The sequence below is a fragment of the Oncorhynchus keta genome, chromosome 33 (assembly GCF_023373465.1).
Source record: "Oncorhynchus keta strain PuntledgeMale-10-30-2019 chromosome 33, Oket_V2, whole genome shotgun sequence".
Classification (NCBI taxonomy): Eukaryota; Metazoa; Chordata; class Actinopteri; order Salmoniformes; family Salmonidae; genus Oncorhynchus; species Oncorhynchus keta.
In genome coordinates, this window is record NC_068453.1 from 1,726,571 (window position 1) to 1,736,867 (window position 10,297).

A 10,297-nucleotide genomic window follows, 5' to 3' on the forward strand; every position below is an offset into this window, starting at 1 on the left:
TTTTACTGGGACATAGGTGACCTTCAGACGAGTCCCGTGGCACTTGTGGGGGTCGTAGAGCAAAACTGAGAACAGCATTGTGTTTGTGAGAGTCTCCCCATTCCATAGAATGGTCAAACTATGTTGTAGGTCAAACCGTTCGGAAGCTACAGACATTTGTATGAGAAGACAGATTTTAGGGATGTGTTTTGACAAATATTGCTCTCGCTCTGCCACATTTCACCAAAGATGCAGAGGTGTGACATCAGCAGTTATGGTCGGATTGAGAAGCATCCAGTGCAAAATACGATACATTTCTAGTTTAATACTGACAGATTCCAATGTTTTTTTAAATTTTATTCACATACCGGTGCGTCAATCGGATCAAATGAAATGAGTTCCAATTGATTTTGATGTCTACTTTTTCATTGTCAAAATCTACATTTAGCTCTTTCTTAATTTGTTTCTTGCTGTTACAGCTAATGAAGATTGAATCTGAAAGACTCAGCAGATGAATTACAGAGTATTTGAACTGAAACCTGGTCAACTGCTTGGAAGAGAGCTATGCTCACAAGTATACCACCAACACTCACGTGATTCACTGTGGCCTGGCAACATCGACCCGTCAATCCATGTCTTCACCGTCATTGCTGGCGACTGCAAAACAATGTCTTGAAATAAATGGCTCGTTGGTCTAGGGGTATGATTCTCGCTTTGGGTGCGAGAGGTCCCGGGTTCAAATCCCGGACGAGCCCTTTTGAAGAGCCTTTCACAATCTGAGACAGGCGGATCTTGGACAACTGGTTGGAGGGGCGACTGCCACCACAGGAGTGCAGGACCAGGTGGATGAGTGATTAAGGCAATGGACTGCTAATCCATTGGGCTCTGCACTAGTGGCTTCAGCATCGCACAACATTTATTAATTTCTTCCTTGGTTAAAACATCTGTCATTTTACTGGGACATAGGTGACCTTCAGACGAGTCCCGTGGCACTTGTGGGGGTCGTAGAGCAAAACTGAGAACAGCATTGTGTTTGTGAGAGTCTCCCCATTCCATAGAATGGTCAAACTATGTTGTAGGTCAAACCGTTCGGAAGCTACAGACATTTGTATGAGAAGACAGATTTTAGGGATGTGTTTTGACAAATATTGCTCTCGCTCTGCCACATTTCACCAAAGATGCAGAGGTGTGACATCAGCAGTTATGGTCGGATTGAGAAGCATCCAGTGCAAAATACGATACATTTCTAGTTTAATACTGACAGATTCCAATGTTTTTTAAATTTTATTCACATACCGGTGCGTCAATCGGATCAAATGAAATGAGTTCCAATTGATTTTGATGTCTACTTTTTCATTGTCAAAATCTACATTTAGCTCTTTCTTAATTTGTTTCTTGCTGTTACAGCTAATGAAGATTGAATCTGAAAGACTCAGCAGATGAATTACAGAGTATTTGAACTGAAACCTGGTCAACTGCTTGGAAGAGAGCTATGCTCACAAGTATACCACCAACACTCACGTGATTCACTGTGGCCTGGCAACATCGACCCGTCAATCCATGTCTTCACCGTCATTGCTGGCGACTGCAAAACAATGTCTTGAAATAAATGGCTCGTTGGTCTAGGGGTATGATTCTCGCTTTGGGTGCGAGAGGTCCCGGGTTCAAATCCCGGACGAGCCCTTTTGAAGAGCCTTTCACAATCTGAGACAGGCGGATCTTGGACAACTGGTTGGAGGGGCGACTGCCACCACAGGAGTGCAGGACCAGGTGGATGAGTGATTAAGGCAATGGACTGCTAATCCATTGGGCTCTGCACTAGTGGCTTCAGCATCGCACAACATTTATTAATTTCTTCCTTGGTTAAAACATCTGTCATTTTACTGGGACATAGGTGACCTTCAGACGAGTCCCGTGGCACTTGTGGGGGTCGTAGAGCAAAACTGAGAACAGCATTGTGTTTGTAGTCTCCCCTTTCCATAGAATGGTCAAACTATGTTGTAGGTCAAACCGTTCGGAAGCTACAGACATTTGTATGAGAAGACAGATTTTAGGGATGTGTTTTGACAAATATTGCTCTCGCTCTGCCACATTTCACCAAAGATGCAGAGGTGTGACATCAGCAGTTATGGTCGGATTGAGAAGCATCCAGTGCAAAATACGATACATTTCTAGTTTAATACTGACAGATTCCAATGTTTTTTTAAATTTTATTCACATACCGGTGCGTCAATCGGATCAAATGAAATGAGTTCCAATTGATTTTGATGTCTACTTTTTCATTGTCAAAATCTACATTTAGCTCTTTCTTAATTTGTTTCTTGCTGTTACAGCTAATGAAGATTGAATCTGAAAGACTCAGCAGATGAATTACAGAGTATTTGAACTGAAACCTGGTCAACTGCTTGGAAGAGAGCTATGCTCACAAGTATACCACCAACACTCACGTGATTCACTGTGGCCTGGCAACATCGACCCGTCAATCCATGTCTTCACCGTCATTGCTGGCGACTGCAAAACAATGTCTTGAAATAAATGGCTCGTTGGTCTAGGGGTATGATTCTCGCTTTGGGTGCGAGAGGTCCCGGGTTCAAATCCCGGACGAGCCCTTTTGAAGAGCCTTTCACAATCTGAGACAGGCGGATCTTGGACAACTGGTTGGAGGGGCGACTGCCACCACAGGAGTGCAGGACCAGGTGGATGAGTGATTAAGGCAATGGACTGCTAATCCATTGGGCTCTGCACTAGTGGCTTCAGCATCGCACAACATTTATTAATTTCTTCCTTGGTTAAAACATCTGTCATTTTACTGGGACATAGGTGACCTTCAGACGAGTCCCGTGGCACTTGTGGGGGTCGTAGAGCAAAACTGAGAACAGCATTGTGTTTGTGAGAGTCTCCCCATTCCATAGAATGGTCAAACTATGTTGTAGGTCAAACCGTTCGGAAGCTACAGACATTTGTATGAGAAGACAGATTTTAGGGATGTGTTTTGACAAATATTGCTCTCGCTCTGCCACATTTCACCAAAGATGCAGAGGTGTGACATCAGCAGTTATGGTCGGATTGAGAAGCATCCAGTGCAAAATACGATACATTTCTAGTTTAATACTGACAGATTCCAATGTTTTTTTAAATTTTATTCACATACCGGTGCGTCAATCGGATCAAATGAAATGAGTTCCAATTGATTTTGATGTCTACTTTTTCATTGTCAAAATCTACATTTAGCTCTTTCTTAATTTGTTTCTTGCTGTTACAGCTAATGAAGATTGAATCTGAAAGACTCAGCAGATGAATTACAGAGTATTTGAACTGAAACCTGGTCAACTGCTTGGAAGAGAGCTATGCTCACAAGTATACCACCAACACTCACGTGATTCACTGTGGCCTGGCAACATCGACCCGTCAATCCATGTCTTCACCGTCATTGCTGGCGACTGCAAAACAATGTCTTGAAATAAATGGCTCGTTGGTCTAGGGGTATGATTCTCGCTTTGGGTGCGAGAGGTCCCGGGTTCAAATCCCGGACGAGCCCTTTTGAAGAGCCTTTCACAATCTGAGACAGGCGGATCTTGGACAACTGGTTGGAGGGGCGACTGCCACCACAGGAGTGCAGGACCAGGTGGATGAGTGATTAAGGCAATGGACTGCTAATCCATTGGGCTCTGCACTAGTGGCTTCAGCATCGCACAACATTTATTAATTTCTTCCTTGGTTAAAACATCTGTCATTTTACTGGGACATAGGTGACCTTCAGACGAGTCCCGTGGCACTTGTGGGGGTCGTAGAGCAAAACTGAGAACAGCATTGTGTTTGTGAGAGTCTCCCCTTTCCATAGAATGGTCAAACTATGTTGTAGGTCAAACCGTTCGGAAGCTACAGACATTTGTATGAGAAGACAGATTTTAGGGATGTGTTTTGACAAATATTGCTCTCGCTCTGCCACATTTCACCAAAGATGCAGAGGTGTGACATCAGCAGTTATGGTCGGATTGAGAAGCATCCAGTGCAAAATACGATACATTTCTAGTTTAATACTGACAGATTCCAATGTTTTTTTAAATTTTATTCACATACCGGTGCGTCAATCGGATCAAATGAAATGAGTTCCAATTGATTTTGATGTCTACTTTTTCATTGTCAAAATCTACATTTAGCTCTTTCTTAATTTGTTTCTTGCTGTTACAGCTAATGAAGATTGAATCTGAAAGACTCAGCAGATGAATTACAGAGTATTTGAACTGAAACCTGGTCAACTGCTTGGAAGAGAGCTATGCTCACAAGTATACCACCAACACTCACGTGATTCACTGTGGCCTGGCAACATCGACCCGTCAATCCATGTCTTCACCGTCATTGCTGGCGACTGCAAAACAATGTCTTGAAATAAATGGCTCGTTGGTCTAGGGGTATGATTCTCGCTTTGGGTGCGAGAGGTCCCGGGTTCAAATCCCGGACGAGCCCTTTTGAAGAGCCTTTCACAATCTGAGACAGGCGGATCTTGGACAACTGGTTGGAGGGGCGACTGCCACCACAGGAGTGCAGGACCAGGTGGATGAGTGATTAAGGCAATGGACTGCTAATCCATTGGGCTCTGCACTAGTGGCTTCAGCATCGCACAACATTTATTAATTTCTTCCTTGGTTAAAACATCTGTCATTTTACTGGGACATAGGTGACCTTCAGACGAGTCCCGTGGCACTTGTGGGGGTCGTAGAGCAAAACTGAGAACAGCATTGTGTTTGTGAGAGTCTCCCCTTTCCATAGAATGGTCAAACTATGTTGTAGGTCAAACCGTTCGGAAGCTACAGACATTTGTATGAGAAGACAGATTTTAGGGATGTGTTTTGACAAATATTGCTCTCGCTCTGCCACATTTCACCAAAGATGCAGAGGTGTGACATCAGCAGTTATGGTCGGATTGAGAAGCATCCAGTGCAAATACGATACATTTCTAGTTTAATACTGACAGATTCCAATGTTTTTTAAATTTTATTCACATACCGGTGCGTCAATCGGATCAAATGAAATGAGTTCCAATTGATTTTGATGTCTACTTTTTCATTGTCAAAATCTACATTTAGCTCTTTCTTAATTTGTTTCTTGCTGTTACAGCTAATGAAGATTGAATCTGAAAGACTCAGCAGATGAATTACAGAGTATTTGAACTGAAACCTGGTCAACTGCTTGGAAGAGAGCTATGCTCACAAGTATACCACCAACACTCACGTGATTCACTGTGGCCTGGCAACATCGACCCGTCAATCCATGTCTTCACCGTCATTGCTGGCGACTGCAAAACAATGTCTTGAAATAAATGGCTCGTTGGTCTAGGGGTATGATTCTCGCTTTGGGTGCGAGAGGTCCCGGGTTCAAATCCCGGACGAGCCCTTTTGAAGAGCCTTTCACAATCTGAGACAGGCGGATCTTGGACAACTGGTTGGAGGGGCGACTGCCACCACAGGAGTGCAGGACCAGGTGGATGAGTGATTAAGGCAATGGACTGCTAATCCATTGGGCTCTGCACTAGTGGCTTCAGCATCGCACAACATTTATTAATTTCTTCCTTGGTTAAAACATCTGTCATTTTACTGGGACATAGGTGACCTTCAGACGAGTCCCGTGGCACTTGTGGGGGTCGTAGAGCAAAACTGAGAACAGCATTGTGTTTGTGAGAGTCTCCCCTTTCCATAGAATGGTCAAACTATGTTGTAGGTCAAACCGTTCGGAAGCTACAGACATTTGTATGAGAAGACAGATTTTAGGGATGTGTTTTGACAAATATTGCTCTCGCTCTGCCACATTTCACCAAAGATGCAGAGGTGTGACATCAGCAGTTATGGTCGGATTGAGAAGCATCCAGTGCAAAATACGATACATTTCTAGTTTAATACTGACAGATTCCAATGTTTTTTTAAATTTTATTCACATACCGGTGCGTCAATCGGATCAAATGAAATGAGTTCCAATTGATTTTGATGTCTACTTTTTCATTGTCAAAATCTACATTTAGCTCTTTCTTAATTTGTTTCTTGCTGTTACAGCTAATGAAGATTGAATCTGAAAGACTCAGCAGATGAATTACAGAGTATTTGAACTGAAACCTGGTCAACTGCTTGGAAGAGAGCTATGCTCACAAGTATACCACCAACACTCACGTGATTCACTGTGGCCTGGCAACATCGACCCGTCAATCCATGTCTTCACCGTCATTGCTGGCGACTGCAAAACAATGTCTTGAAATAAATGGCTCGTTGGTCTAGGGGTATGATTCTCGCTTTGGGTGCGAGAGGTCCCGGGTTCAAATCCCGGACGAGCCCTTTTGAAGAGCCTTTCACAATCTGAGACAGGCGGATCTTGGACAACTGGTTGGAGGGGCGACTGCCACCACAGGAGTGCAGGACCAGGTGGATGAGTGATTAAGGCAATGGACTGCTAATCCATTGGGCTCTGCACTAGTGGCTTCAGCATCGCACAACATTTATTAATTTCTTCCTTGGTTAAAACATCTGTCATTTTACTGGGACATAGGTGACCTTCAGACGAGTCCCGTGGCACTTGTGGGGGTCGTAGAGCAAAACTGAGAACAGCATTGTGTTTGTGAGAGTCTCCCCTTTCCATAGAATGGTCAAACTATGTTGTAGGTCAAACCGTTCGGAAGCTACAGACATTTGTATGAGAAGACAGATTTTAGGGATGTGTTTTGACAAATATTGCTCTCGCTCTGCCACATTTCACCAAAGATGCAGAGGTGTGACATCAGCAGTTATGGTCGGATTGAGAAGCATCCAGTGCAAAATACGATACATTTCTAGTTTAATACTGACAGATTCCAATGTTTTTTTAAATTTTATTCACATACCGGTGCGTCAATCGGATCAAATGAAATGAGTTCCAATTGATTTTGATGTCTACTTTTTCATTGTCAAAATCTACATTTGCTCTTTCTTAATTTGTTTCTTGCTGTTACAGCTAATGAAGATTGAATCTGAAAGACTCAGCAGATGAATTACAGAGTATTTGAACTGAAACCTGGTCAACTGCTTGGAAGAGAGCTATGCTCACAAGTATACCACCAACACTCACGTGATTCACTGTGGCCTGGCAACATCGACCCGTCAATCCATGTCTTCACCGTCATTGCTGGCGACTGCAAAACAATGTCTTGAAATAAATGGCTCGTTGGTCTAGGGGTATGATTCTCGCTTTGGGTGCGAGAGGTCCCGGGTTCAAATCCCGGACGAGCCCTTTTGAAGAGCCTTTCACAATCTGAGACAGGCGGATCTTGGGCAACTGGTTGGAGGGGCGACTGCCACCACAGGAGTGCAGGACCAGGTGGATGAGTGATTAAGGCAATGGACTGCTAATCCATTGGGCTCTGCACTAGTGGCTTCAGCATCGCACAACATTTATTAATTTCTTCCTTGGTTAAAAATCTGTCATTTTACTGGGACATAGGTGACCTTCAGACGAGTCCCGTGGCACTGGTGGGGGTCGTAGAGCAAAACTGAGAACAGCATTGTGTTTGTGAGAGTCTCCCCTTTCCATAGAATGGTCAAACTATGTTGTAGGTCAAACCGTTCGGAAGCTACAGACATTTGTATGAGAAGACAGATTTTAGGGATGTGTTTTGACAAATATTGCTCTCGCTCTGCCACATTTCACCAAAGATGCAGAGGTGTGACATCAGCAGTTATGGTAGGATTGAGAAGCATCCAGTGCAAAATACGATACATTTCTAGTTTAATACTGATAGATTCCAAAGTTTTTTTTATTTTATTCACATACCGGTGCGTCAATCGGATCAAATGAAATGAGTTCCAATTGATTTTGATGTCTACTTTTTCATTGTCAAAATCTACATTTAGCTCTTTCTTAATTTGTTTCTTGCTGTTACAGCTAATGAAGATTGAATCTGAAAGACTCAGCAGATGAATTACAGAGTATTTGAACTGAAACCTGGTCAACTGCTTGGAAGAGAGCTATGCTCACAAGTATACCACCAACACTCACGTGATTCACTGTGGCCTGGCAACATCGACCCGTCAATCCATGTCTTCACCGTCATTGCTGGCGACTGCAAAACAATGTCTTGAAATAAATGGCTCGTTGGTCTAGGGGTATGATTCTCGCTTTGGGTGCGAGAGGTCCCGGGTTCAAATCCCGGACGAGCCCTTTTGAAGAGCCTTTCACAATCTGAGACAGGCGGATCTTGGGCAACTGGTTGGAGGGGCGACTGCCACCACAGGAGTGCAGGACCAGGTGGATGAGTGATTAAGGCAATGGACTGCTAATCCATTGGGCTCTGCACTAGTGGCTTCAGCATCGCACAACATTTATTAATTTCTTCCTTGGTTAAAACATCTGTCATTTTACTGGGACATAGGTGACCTTCAGACGAGTCCCGTGGCACTTGTGGGGGTCGTAGAGCAGAACTGAGAACAGCATTGTGTTTGTGAGAGTCTCCCCTTTCCATAGAATGGTCAAACTATGTTGTAGGTCAAACCGTTCGGAAGCTACAGACATTTGTATGAGAAGACAGATTTTAGGGATGTGTCATGTTTTGACAAATATTGCTCTCGCTCTGCCACATTTCACCAAAGATGCAGAGGTGTGACATCAGCAGTTATGGTCGGATTGAGAAGCATCCAGTGCAAAATACGATACATTTCTCGTTTAATACTGACAGATTCCAATGTTTTTTTTTATTTTATTCACATACCGGTGCGTCAATCGGATCAAATGAAATGAGTTCCAATTGATTTTGATGTCTACTTTTTCATTGTCAAAATCTACATTTAGCTCTTTCTAAATTTGTTTCTTGCTGTTACAGCTAATGAAGATTGAATCTGAAAGACTCAGCAGATGAATTACAGAGTATTTGAACTGAAACCTGGTCAACTGCTTGGAAGAGAGCTATGCTCACAAGTATACCACCAACACTCACGTGATTCACTGTGGCCTGGCAACATCGACCCGTCAATCCATGTCTTCACCGTCATTGCTGGCGACTGCAAAACAATGTCTTGAAATAAATGGCTCGTTGGTCTAGGGGTATGATTCTCGCTTTGGGTGCGAGAGGTCCCGGGTTCAAATCCCGGACGAGCCCTTTTGAAGAGCCTTTCACAATCTGAGACAGGCGGATCTTGGGCAACTGGTTGGAGGGGCGACTGCCACCACAGGAGTGCAGGACCAGGTGGATGAGTGATTAAGGCAATGGACTGCTAATCCATTGGGCTCTGCACTAGTGGCTTCAGCATCGCACAACATTTATTAATTTCTTCCTTGGTTAAGAAATCTGTCATTTTACTGGGACATAGGTTACCTTCAGACGAGTCCCGTGGCACTTGAGGGGGTCGTAGAGCAAAACTGAGAACAGCATTGTGTTTGTGAGAGTCTCCCCTTTCCATAGAATGGTCAAACTATGTTGTAGGTCAAACCGTTCGGAAGCTACAGACATTTGTATGAGAAGACAGATTTTAGGGATGTGTCATGTTTTGACAAATATTGCTCTCGCTCTGCCACATTTCACCAAAGATGCAGAGGTGTGACATCAGCAGTTATGGTCGGATTGAGAAGCATCCAGTGCAAAATACGATACATTTCTCGTTTAATACTGACAGATTCCAATGTTTTTTTAAATTTTATTCACATACCGGTGCGTCAATCGGATCAAATGAAATGAGTTCCAATTGATTTTGATGTCTACTTTTTCATTGTCAAAATCTACATTTAGCTCTTTCTTAATTTGTTTCTTGCTGTTACAGCTAATGAAGATTGAATCTGAAAGACTCAGCAGATGAATTACAGAGTATTTGAACTGAAACCTGGTCAACTGCTTGGAAGAGAGCTATGCTCACAAGTATACCACCAACACTCACGTGATTCACTGTGGCCTGGCAACATCGACCCGTCAATCCATGTCTTCACCGTCATTGCTGGCGACTGCAAAACAATGTCTTGAAATAAATGGCTCGTTGGTCTAGGGGTATGATTCTCGCTTTGGGTGCGAGAGGTCCCGGGTTCAAATCCCGGACGAGCCCTTTTGAAGAGCCTTTCACAATCTGAGACAGGCGGATCTTGGGCAACTGGTTGGAGGGGCGACTGCCACCACAGGAGTGCAGGACCAGGTGGATGAGTGATTAAGGCAATGGACTGCTAATCCATTGGGCTCTGCACTAGTGGCTTCAGCATCGCACAACATTTATTAATTTCTTCCTTGGTTAAAAATCTGTCATTTTACTGGGACATAGGTTACCTTCAGACGAGTCCCGTGGCACTTGAGGGGGTCGTAGAGCAAAACTGAGAACAGCAT

The 10,297-nt window shown here is 43.7% G+C and overlaps 11 non-coding genes across 11 annotated transcripts; all 11 read left to right on the forward strand.

Moving 5' to 3' along the window:
- The first annotated feature begins 662 nt into the window (after positions 1 to 662).
- On the forward strand, positions 663 to 734 carry trnap-ugg (transfer RNA proline (anticodon UGG)). The gene has a single exon. It is a non-coding gene; the product is annotated as a tRNA-Pro (tRNA).
- Positions 735 to 1,590: 856 nt separating this feature from the next.
- Positions 1,591 to 1,662, forward strand: trnap-ugg (transfer RNA proline (anticodon UGG)). The gene has a single exon. It is a non-coding gene; the product is annotated as a tRNA-Pro (tRNA).
- Positions 1,663 to 2,516: 854 nt separating this feature from the next.
- On the forward strand, positions 2,517 to 2,588 carry trnap-ugg (transfer RNA proline (anticodon UGG)). The gene has a single exon. It is a non-coding gene; the product is annotated as a tRNA-Pro (tRNA).
- An 857-nt stretch (positions 2,589 to 3,445) lies between these two features.
- Positions 3,446 to 3,517, forward strand: trnap-ugg (transfer RNA proline (anticodon UGG)). The gene has a single exon. It is a non-coding gene; the product is annotated as a tRNA-Pro (tRNA).
- Positions 3,518 to 4,374: 857 nt separating this feature from the next.
- Positions 4,375 to 4,446, forward strand: trnap-ugg (transfer RNA proline (anticodon UGG)). Its single transcript has one exon. It is a non-coding gene; the product is annotated as a tRNA-Pro (tRNA).
- Positions 4,447 to 5,301: 855 nt separating this feature from the next.
- On the forward strand, positions 5,302 to 5,373 carry trnap-ugg (transfer RNA proline (anticodon UGG)). The gene has a single exon. It is a non-coding gene; the product is annotated as a tRNA-Pro (tRNA).
- Positions 5,374 to 6,230: 857 nt separating this feature from the next.
- trnap-ugg (transfer RNA proline (anticodon UGG)) lies at positions 6,231 to 6,302 on the forward strand. Its single transcript has one exon. It is a non-coding gene; the product is annotated as a tRNA-Pro (tRNA).
- Positions 6,303 to 7,158: 856 nt separating this feature from the next.
- On the forward strand, positions 7,159 to 7,230 carry trnap-ugg (transfer RNA proline (anticodon UGG)). Its single transcript has one exon. It is a non-coding gene; the product is annotated as a tRNA-Pro (tRNA).
- An 855-nt stretch (positions 7,231 to 8,085) lies between these two features.
- On the forward strand, positions 8,086 to 8,157 carry trnap-ugg (transfer RNA proline (anticodon UGG)). The gene has a single exon. It is a non-coding gene; the product is annotated as a tRNA-Pro (tRNA).
- An 862-nt stretch (positions 8,158 to 9,019) lies between these two features.
- trnap-ugg (transfer RNA proline (anticodon UGG)) lies at positions 9,020 to 9,091 on the forward strand. The gene has a single exon. It is a non-coding gene; the product is annotated as a tRNA-Pro (tRNA).
- Positions 9,092 to 9,953: 862 nt separating this feature from the next.
- On the forward strand, positions 9,954 to 10,025 carry trnap-ugg (transfer RNA proline (anticodon UGG)). The gene has a single exon. It is a non-coding gene; the product is annotated as a tRNA-Pro (tRNA).
- Positions 10,026 to 10,297: the final 272 nt, after the last annotated feature.